This window comes from Squalius cephalus (assembly GCF_949319135.1).
Source record: "Squalius cephalus genome assembly, chromosome: 5".
NCBI lineage: Eukaryota > Metazoa > Chordata > Actinopteri > Cypriniformes > Leuciscidae > Squalius > Squalius cephalus.
Genome location: NC_137126.1, coordinates 34365131 through 34376330, shown reverse-complemented (window position 1 = coordinate 34376330; position 11200 = coordinate 34365131). Strand labels below are relative to the sequence as shown.

The 11200-nt window shown below is 39.4% G+C and overlaps 1 protein-coding gene across 2 annotated transcripts in view; it reads right to left on the bottom strand.

Annotated features, from left to right (window-relative positions):
* tncb (tenascin Cb) overlaps nucleotides 1-4567 on the bottom strand; it is a 35520-nt gene extending 30953 nt beyond the window's left edge. The window contains exon 1 of one of the 2 annotated variants that reach the window (XM_079872013.1): nucleotides 4348-4567. The gene's annotated coding sequence lies outside the window, so the exon portion shown is untranslated. The remainder of the gene's footprint in view (nucleotides 1-4347) is intronic. The other variant, XM_079872014.1, reaches the window with a different exon arrangement.
* Nucleotides 4568-11200: the final 6633 nt, after the last annotated feature.

The window sequence follows — 11200 nt, the reverse complement described above, 5'->3', positions numbered from 1 at the left end:
CAAACTCTTTCAACTCACTGACCCCATTGAATTTTTTTTTTTTCCTGGAAAGAAAAATCGGTTTTCCCACACTGAAATGCAAGAATATTGACTGGGAGATTAAGAGATCTATTTTGCCTGTTCAAATTTCAGGCCGAAATGTCATCAATTGAGATAATCTGAGCTTTGTAGATTTCCCTTTTACAACTTCCCAAATTAAAACTTCTGCTAACCTAAAACTCTCAAATGCATTTGAGCATGCAGGGTCACTGACAACTAATCAGAATTCTTCACTTCTGTGGAAGACGTGTGCTCATCTCTTGGCTTCCATCGGTGGGGACACTGTCTGTGCTCTGAGCCCATGGCTTTCCTAGCCATGTTACATTAGCATCAGACAGCCATTAAAACCATCTGGGGCAGCAAAACTTTAACACACTGAAGTCTACTGAGGAAATCTTTGTTCACTGATGCCAACAAATCATCCTGAATGCCTCTGTGGCCAATTTGGAGTGTGGAGGAAAATAAACCCTTTTTACAGAGCATATTTCACAGACAGACGGACGGACAGACGGGCGGACAGAAAGACAGACAGAAAATAGATAGATGATAGACAGACAGACAGACAATACACAGATGATAGACAGACAGATAGACAGATAGATAAAACAAAAGAACGACAGACAGACAGACATATAGATAAAAAGATAGACAGACAGACAGATTGATAGACAGAATGATAGATAGAATGATAGACAGACAGACAGACAGACAGACAGAGAGATAGATAGACAGACAGACAGAACGATAGATAGAATGATAGAACCATAGATATAATGAAAGAACGATAGATAGATATAATGAAAGACAGAATGATAGATATATAGAATGATAGATATAGAGAACGATAGATCGATAGATAGATCGATAGATAGACAGATAGACAGACAGATAGATAAAATGATAGACAGACAGACAGACAGACAGACAGATGGATAGACAGAACAATAGAACGACAGACAGACAGATCTGTCTATAAGATAGATAGATAGATAGATAGATAGATAGATAGATAGATAGATATACAGACAGAACGATATAGATAGATACAGATAAATAGACAGAACGATAGATAGAATGATAGAACGATAGATAGAATGAAAGAACGATAGATGGATAGAATGAAAGATGGAATGATAGATAGATAGATGGATAGATAGATAGATAGATAGATAGATAGATAGATAGATAGATAGATAGATAGATAGATAGATAGATTAAATGACAGATAGATAGATAGATAGATAGATAGATAGATAGATAGATAGATAGATAGATAGATAGATAGATAGATAGATAGATAAAATGACAGACAGACAGACAGACAGACAGACAGATAGATAGACAGACAGATAGATAGATAGATAGATAAAATGACACAGACAGATAGATAGATAGATAGATAGACAGACCGATAGATAGATAGATAGATAGATAGATAGATAGATAGATAGATAGATAGATAGATAGATAGATAAAACAAAAGACAGATGATAGACAGACAGATAGATAAAACAAAAGAACGACAGACAGACAGACATATAGATAAAAAGATAGACAGACAGACGGATAGACAGAACGATAGATAGATATAATGAAAGACAGAATGATAGATATATAGAATGATAGATAGAGAACGATAGATCGATAGATAGATCGATAGATAGATAGACAGACAGATAGATAAAATGATAGACAGACAGACAGACAGACAGATGGGCAGATATAACAATAGAACGACAGGCAGACAGATCTGTCTATAAGATAGATAGATAGATAGATAGATAGATAGATAGTTATACAGACAGAACGATATAGATAGATATAGATAGATAGACAGAACGATAGATATAATGAAAGATGGATAGAATGAAAGATGGAATGATAGATATACAGAATGATAGATAGATAGATAGATAGATAGATAGATAGATAGATAGATAGATAGATAGATAGATAGATAGATAGATAGATAGATAGATAGATAGATAGATAGATAGATAGATAGATAGACAGACAGACAGACAGACAGACAGATAGATAGATAGATAGACAGATACAATGGCAGACAGATAGACAGATAGATAGGTAGATATATAGATAGATATATAGATAGACAGATAGATAGATAGATAGATAGATAGATAGATAGATAGATAGATAGATAGATAGATAGATAGATAGATAGATAGATAGACAGATAGATAGATAATACATAGACAGATAGACAGATAGATAGATAGATAGATAGATAGATAGATAGATAGATAGATAGATAGATAGATAGATAGATAAAATGACAGACAGACAGACAGACAGACAGACAGACAGACAGATAGATAGATAGATAGATAGATAGATAGATAGATAGATAGATAGATAAAATGACAGACAGACAGACAGACAGACAGACAGACAGATAGATAGATAGATAAAATGACAGACAGACAGACAGACAGACAGACAGACAGACAGACAGACAGACAGATAGATAGATAGATAAAATGACAGACAGACAGACAGACAGACAGACAGACAGACAGACAGATAGATAGATAGATAGATAGATAGATAGATAGATAGATAGATAGATAGATAGATAGATAGATAGATAGATAGATAAAATGATAGACAGACAGACAGACAGATAGATAGATAGATAGATAAAATGACAGACAGACAGACAGACAGACAGACAGACAGACAGATAGATAGATAGATAGATAGATAGATAGATAGATAGATAGATAGATAGATAGATAGATAGATAGATAGATAGATAGATAGATAGATAGATAGATAAAATGACAGACAGACAGACAGACAGACAGACATAGAGACACAGGGGAACTCAGAGGGTACAATATCTGTTTCAAGTGCATTGCCAGGCCAGGAGCAGTGCTGACAGCTGTTCAAACAAAGGCTAGTTTCCCACTCAGCTTTGTTCTGAGTGGCACTGTCAATGAATACACTGCACATAGCATCATAAAACATTTAAACACCCCGCCTAGGCAACAACCATGTGTGGTTGGCACTTCTGATGCCCTCAAGATAATGATGGCAAAGTAGCTGAAGAGGTATTAACAACCCATGAGACATTTACATTATCACACAACAAAACAGATCAATATATTATAGCTACTAGGACTTCTGAAAAGTCACATCACATTTCTTTTTCTCAAAAAAAAAAAAAAAAAAAAAAAACTTAAAGAAAACTTATTCAACAATCTTTTATGCAATCATTAACTTTGCCCTTCATTGCTTACAGCTAAGTTTCCTTCATTCGAAGCAGAACCTCCCTCCTATTTAGCACCCTTGGATCCAGGGGGTCTCTGTCATTGACCCCTCCCCCCCATATATACACACTCACAAGGCTTCTCTCAGCCCCTGCGTTCCCAGCCTAGACCCCTCCCACTACCACCACACACACGCAAATCTTCTCATCACCTCAGTTTCTCCATTCTCCTAAACGGATACAACCCATCAGTAAGGACAGCGTACTGATCCGAGAACCATTCACCCCCCCCCCCCCTCACCGTGGATGAGGCGAGAGAAAAGAGCTGGCAGCTGACAGCGGAGCTGCACGAGGAGCACCAGACTAAAGAGAGAAGCGCTAACACAAACCAGCTGCTGCGCTCCCTGGCTGGCGAGAGGACAGAGATCCTGGGAGGGATGACACCGTCTGCCAGGTAACGGACACCGGCTGACCTACAGCTGCAGACAAGCCCACCACGTGTAGAGCTACGCCAAACTATTAGAGCGCACGCTACTGTATTCCCCCTCAAGGGGAGTTGGAATAAATGCTGAGCTTAAAACAAATGTGGATCACTTCCCCTATAAACCATAATGAGCAGCCTAAAGCAAGCCAATGCATCACTAGCAGCCTTAAAAGTCCCTGGCTAACATTTACACTGCCAGATTTTTTTTTTTTTTTTACCTTTAGGGGTACAACATCTTGTCACTGCAGTCCCCTTAAAAGGACAACTTTGTACACTGTCTACCCCTGAAATGTGCATATACATATATTATTATATACCTTAGAGTAGTAATATTTGCCTACCCTTAAGGCACTACATATAAACCTTTTAAAGGTAAATAAAGTAAGATTTCCCTTTAAGGCTACTGCCCCAGTGACAAAGTGTACAATCTGACTTTTTTTTTTTAATAACAGCCTTACAAAGTGGTAAGGCATTCTTCAGTTTTAGCATTAAAACACATCCAACACAGACACGCTCATAAAGAGTACAGAGTCATTTAACTTGCAAATCTGTCACACTAACAGGTAGATGGACATGGAGCATCACAGCTTACCTTAGTGAGACCAGTCCTCCTCTACAGGCTTAGAGACGTGCCTCTGTCTAGGAACAGCAACGTGACGCTAAACGAAAGGTTGAAACCATCAGGAACTCTTGAAGTGCTTTTTAATTTTCTGTAGACAGATGACAGTCCTGTCATTCCCTCCTATCTCTCTGCTCTCAGTGAGAGTGTGCCATCCAGCCTGTGTACGTCTGCTGATGCTGAGAGAGGGAATGAGTGAAAGAGAGAGAGAGAGAGAGGAAGGGAGGGAGGGAGAAGTCCCTTTCTTTTAAACAGTAGACACTTTGCGGTCAGACCCCACTCCCACCTACCACTCTTATATGCACCCCCCTCCCCTTTCGCCCTCTGACTGGAAGCTGAGGAGCTGAAACGGGATGCCTCAAGGCTGAGTCGCAAACTCACACACACACACATTGGGAAGAGAGGAGGAGAAAGAGACAGAGAGAGAAAGAGAGAAACCATTTACTATAAACTGGAGCAGCCAATGATTGGATGAAAGGGATATATCCCAAGCTGCATTAACATACATTTCAGATTAGAACAGGGAGGAAAAAGGAGGAAGGACCTTGTGTGTTTGATGACGAGCATGACACGGCAGATGATGGGATTATGTACGGTGATCAGCATAATCAACCTTTAATCCCAAAATCCTACCTCACTATGGAAAAAAAAAAATCAAAATGACTTGTTTTATTCAAGGTTGCTTCTCCCTTTTTTTTAAAGCTTAAATGTCTACTCTTAAGTGGAACCATCTCTGTGCCGCAACCTCCGGCTTTTCGTGCTCTCCTGCGCTTCTGTAAATACTCTTCCCTTTCAGAGTGTCAGGTTATTCACCTTTCCATCTGCACTACCCACAAACACCTCCCCCACCTGCACTGCAGGTAGAAGAACATCCAACCAAGCCAGCTGCAATTACCGGACTATATACGGCATCCAGCGTTTTGTGCAAACAGGAGCTTTTCTTCAAACAAACATGGAACAAAGAGCCCAGCAGATCGGATTTTACACGCGTTTCATTTCAAACGAACAGTGATGCTCTTCAAGACGTATTTCATTAGAGATGAGATGATGTCTCTCATCGTGTCAAAAACTGACCTTTAGTTCTCTTGGGGGGCAACACGGAGGCACCCGTGGAGACGGGGAGCTCGAACCCCCAGAGAGGAATCAAGAACGCTTTTTTTCTGATGAGAGAAAATCAACCCCCATCAGCCTGTGCTCAATAAGTCATGAATCTGTGATGATTTGCCTGGTCGACATGGGATTTTAATCTAGGTCTCATTTCAGAGCGAGAATCACTACATTTCAAATCAGGCCCAGCCACTGATCAAATTCAAACTCATGTATTCTTTTTCTATCACAAGGCAAACATGATATCAATTTCAGGTTTGCCTTGAATGGAAAAGTACAATGTGAAGAACGGGAGATGAACACAGTCAGGCATAGGATATTTCCCAAGGTGAACTCCACAGAGAGATGCTCTTGGTAATGGTGTGCGTGTTTGTGTTTTTCTGCAAATGTATATATGTGGTGGGTGGTGAAGGGAAATGCAGCTAGAATGAGATGTGAGATGAGAATGAGATGAGATGAACTCCCAAACCTTTATAAGAGACTTTATGGAAGTGCATTAATATAACGCCCACCATAATGTCATATATCCAGCCAGTATGTCTATCTATTTAGGTCCGCTGATATGCGCGGAACATAATACAACTGAAGTGCATTAAAATCAGTAAGTGATTCTCTGTGTGTGTGTGTGTGTGTGTTCATGTCTCTTTCTCAGGGTCTCTATCTTCCTGAGAACACATATCACCCTTCTCCATCTGTTCGTACTCTCACCTTTCTCTCACACTTTTTCCTTCACCGAATCACAGCGCTTCACAGGGAATAGCAGTGGGAGCGGGAGCATTCCGAGTTCGTCAGGCGTCCCCGTGCTGTTGACATCTATGCATTCACCAGCTGATTTCCCAGATGACAGCAGTGTGCGCTTCATTCCCCATCAGCCAATTTCTTCTAGCCGCAACCAGACACAAGCTACAGGAAGCGAGCTTTATTTGTGAACGTTTAGACTCATAATAGTGTTTACAAAGAGGAACATTTAGAGTCAGAGAGGAAAATAGTCGAGCCATTCAAATACTTGAGTCTGGTTGTGACGTCACGTTCGAAGTATTGTCAAACAAAACGGAAGCTAGCTCGAACCTCCCTCCTCCTCATCCCGTCCCCTCCCCCTTCCTTCCGTGCTTCCTGAAACAGTCATGAACGAGTCGGAGGCTTTTCCAATGTAAATTCGGGACTTCGCGTGTTCCTTCTCCTTTTCCCTCTTCTTTGCTTTTTGTTCATTGCAACGTCGTCTCTTTGGTCGTGTTGTCGGCCATATCAAAATTCAAGAGAATATAATTCTAACGTTAGTCGTTGTCTAGGACATCTCTCCTCTAGCTAACTTCCCTCATCATGCTTCTCTCTCCTCCACTCCCCACACCCCCCTTCATGTGCACCCGCACTAACCCCCCAAACCCCACCCCCAAATCATTCTTGTCGGTTATTGGCTGGAACACTGTTTGTTATGTTTCGTGGTGCAGGTTGGCCCAGTTTGTTTTTGTTGCCATTTGTGAAGCCTAGGCTGTCTACAGAGACCAAGTTTTTTTACAGTGTCTTCAGGGGACAGGCAGCTATTAGATCTATTAGTGCGTTAAAAAACGCACGACATCGCTTAAAGCACCTTCAATATATAATATATATATACAATATATTGCAGTGTAAATATATATCTGATTATATAATGTATTAGAACCTGACCAAAGCTGTTTTTTTCAGGCACAAAAAAGTGTTTATAAATGAACGAACGAATAGCATCAAACTTTTAAAGGTGCCATTGCATGAATTATTTTATTATTTTAGAATGTTTCCTGGGGTGCCCTTATAATGTTAGTATATTTTTTAGATCAATTTTTTTTATATAATTTAGAAATAAAAGGCATTTTTCCTAGCCTGATTTTAGCCTCTGATTTGAACACTCTGTTTGAAGGGGCGTGTCTGATGTGAGACTTCAGTGTAAACGCCCACTGCTGTGATTGGCTGCTGTGAGACTTCAGTGTAAGCCTGTTGATCACGTGAATGAAGATCTTATCATTGCAACACAGTTTCTGCACTCTCACTAATGATTTCACCAATGCAAACATGATGTACGTACAGTAAGAGCTTCGTTGTGCAGTGTAACAGCGTCATTGATTTCATAACGAGTTTTGGCAAGTGTCCAGATAAACTCGCGCTGTGTGATTGACAGCTTGGGCGACTGGAAAGGGATTGTTCTTTGATCGCTATCTGTATATTAATCACAGTTTAAGTAAGATTATTTTCATCCTACTAAGAGAAACGACGTGAAGTTGATCGTTTAGTCACTGGCTTGATTTACTGATGCATAAACATTATTGAACGACTTTGAGAGAAAGATTATCTGTCTGAACTTGAACAATTACACATCAGACATTCACATAACTCACTGGTTCTTCAGAGGCTCGGATAAAGGAACTAAAAAAATACCTTTGTGTTCATTTGTACATCCAAACACTGAGCAACTGCCATGCTTCGCTCGTTTGCAAGCCATGATGTCTCTCGAAGAAAAATGATTCGGAAGATGATTCGGCTGCGCAGTTCCGCCTGGCCTTGAACATGGGCTGGCATATGCAAATTTTTGGAGGCGTACATATTAATGATCCCGACTGTTGCGTCACAGTCGGTGTTATGTGGAGATTCGTCTATTTTTCAGGGGTGTTTTTCAAAAACGAGATTTAAATAAGAAGGAGAAAACAATGGTGTTTGAGACTCACTGTATGTCATGTCCATGTACTGAACTCTTGTTATTTAACTATGCCAAGATAAATTCAATTTCAAATTCTAGGGCACCTTTAATATAACCAACTCAAAAACAGTAAAAAAAACAATGTATCATTTGTTCTCGTTACATTGCTATTTGTTGGAAAAAGAAGCTTGTTACTGGAATAAAACAAGATTGTTTGGAAAAAGAAGCTTGTTACTGGAATAAAACAAGATTATTTTAAAAGCAAAAAAACTATTGCCAAACTACAGAAAAATGTAGCTCCCCAATACTGTCCTGTTCCTAATATCTAATAAAAGATATTCAACCACAAAGCAAAGGGGCACTATACATGTAATTTAAACTTTTTTTTTTTTTTCTTACAATGTCTCAGTACATATTTTTTCACATTACTCTACATTTGCTGGCTATAACTGAATCTACCCAAAGGTACTGGCTCTACAAATTAAAGAAAAGGTTGCTGAGGGCACAGCTCGCATTCAGTTCATTTACCCACGTAATTGGTGGCAGTCTATTCGAAGAAAGAGCGAGGGCTTGACGGCTAGCAGGGCACTTTCTATCAGCGCAAGTGAGATCTAATTATGAGCAGAGAAGCCCTGCCTGCGGCTGGGTAAAGTGTCAGAGGAGAAGGGAGCGATGATGAGACAGGACTCACAACTCACAGTCACCCTCATGACCCGGACAGACCTGTTTACCTCATTAAAAATGAATTCACAGGTAGTATTGGCTTGTGTCTCCTCCCAAGTCTTCGCGTTATCTATTATGCAGGAGGGAGGCCGTGCAGGACGGGTTAACTCAGGGAAGGTCATTTGGACAGCTTGTGGAAGTAACTTTTGGAGTGTTGCAACCCCAGCTTTGCCACCAGGGATGGGAAATTAAAACACTAATGGCCTGTGTGAGTGTAAAAAGCATAGATTAAGTGGAAGGAGAAACTGGCCATCAGTGAAATGGTCTTGCGGGCATAATTGGGCTTGATTCATAATTTATAAAGCAAAGATAGGGATTGGCATGAATAAAGAGCGGCACAGGAAGAGGTGAAAGGCTATTTTCTGCCCTCCACATTTATGCATTAATCCAGTATAGGAGATGTGGTGAATTATGGTCATTAGGCTTTGGGAAATGAAAAACAGCCATTATGGCCCTCAAGGGTAGCTTTTTACTTAATATAGAGACCAAAACAAGAGAGGGGCTGAAAGAATTGTTGCAAACACATGTGATTTGGTGATGTAGTCAGTGAGAGTGATGTTTCGGACCACACACAGGTCAGCATTGCTGTGCACGTACATAAAGAGCCTGTAAATTTCTGAGGACAAAGACAAGCAGATGACCCCAGTGACCCGACAACCTCTGAGGGGTTCAGATCTCTGGAGCCACCGAAATTGTGTCAGACTTTGCTTCTGCTTTTGTTAGCTAATAGTAGATGAGCATTAGACGTATGTGAAGATCCATAAAAATGAAAGATCAACATGCTCTCTGAGAAACTGCACTACATATACCACATAAAATGACACTATACTACATAATCTATGTAGCGGGGGAAGGGGGGGTGCAGCTCTAAAGAACATTCACTCATTCAGGGTAATTTAGCAAGCAGAATCTGCATCTCTTCCTCAGTTGTGTATGTTTTTACAAAGACATGGTATTTTTATTATCCAGCAGGGCAATAGAAATGCCTACACATTCCTTTAACACCAACAGCGCTGAACAAATTATAGAAAAACAAATAAATGGTATCCTTCAGAGCAACCAATGACATCGTGAGTCCAGTGAAAGCAGTGGGTTGGGGGTTGACGGAGATATCAGTGCTCAAAAAGGATGCTTGCTTCCCATAGCTCCTGAGATGCACAGGCAGCACAAATACTCATACATCATTAACATTTATGCAAATATCAGCTACATTTGCAGGCTCGTTAGCAATTCTGAATGATGCAGGTTTAATGTTTATATTCATACATACATTTTCACAAATAATTAATTATGACTGTCTCAATAGAATTAAAACAAGGAAGACTCAATATTATCGAGGACTTGCCTGCTTATATCCAGGTCTATACAGAACCTGCTGACATTTTTGTATTTGTTGTCTGATTTTGTGGAAAAAATTAATCTGAGGAATGAATGTAAACGCCAAATGTGTTAAACAGAATGGAGTACTCTTATCGGCAGCTAAAAACATGATCAAATTAGACAAACTATTTAATAAACAACAACATGCAAGATGTGGAACTTTAAATGACAGTCATTCCTATTCTGTGGAAATCTGCAGAACATGCAAAAACCTTTTATTCCTATCAACTGCTTTTGACTGTTGCTTAAAAAAAATCTAATGACACTGCACATACCAGCAATGTGTCGTTCTTATTTAAGCGATCCTATAAATAGATTAGAAGACCACCGAGATGGATTGGTATGCCAGATGTATTTAATGCAGGAGAGTTCAATTTAATCTGTTGAGGGACAGAAAGTGTTTTATTTTTACTATTATTTTACCTGTATTCAATAAAATTATACTAAAACTGTCCAGGGCTGAAATGGCTACATGTTTATAGTGGACTGCCAGAGCAACAGATGAATCAACGATAGCATATCATACATACCTTCAGAGTATGCAATTATCAACAATAATGCAACAATGTAGAAACCAATGTAACGTCATATTTCTATCCTATGTTTTATGGGAAAAGAATTACATTCTAAGAGTAAAACTACGACTAATGCACTTACCAACCTTTCAGGAAATCAGTTATTATTCAAATTAATATTCTTGAGAAAGGCTGATTTCTAATGGTTTACAATGTGATTTTCAGACTTTCTACACCCTTACTTTCTACGGTACTTCATTAAAAATGTTCTTTAAATGCTTTTTGTGTCATGCACTACAATTTTTCAAGACACAAGATAGCGGAGGGACACTTTAAAACATAATGAATCCGATTCGGACTTCTTCTCTGACAGGCTTTGGTGATTGATGTCCAACTCTCCCTGAATGTCTGATATTTCACTCCTCTCGTCATC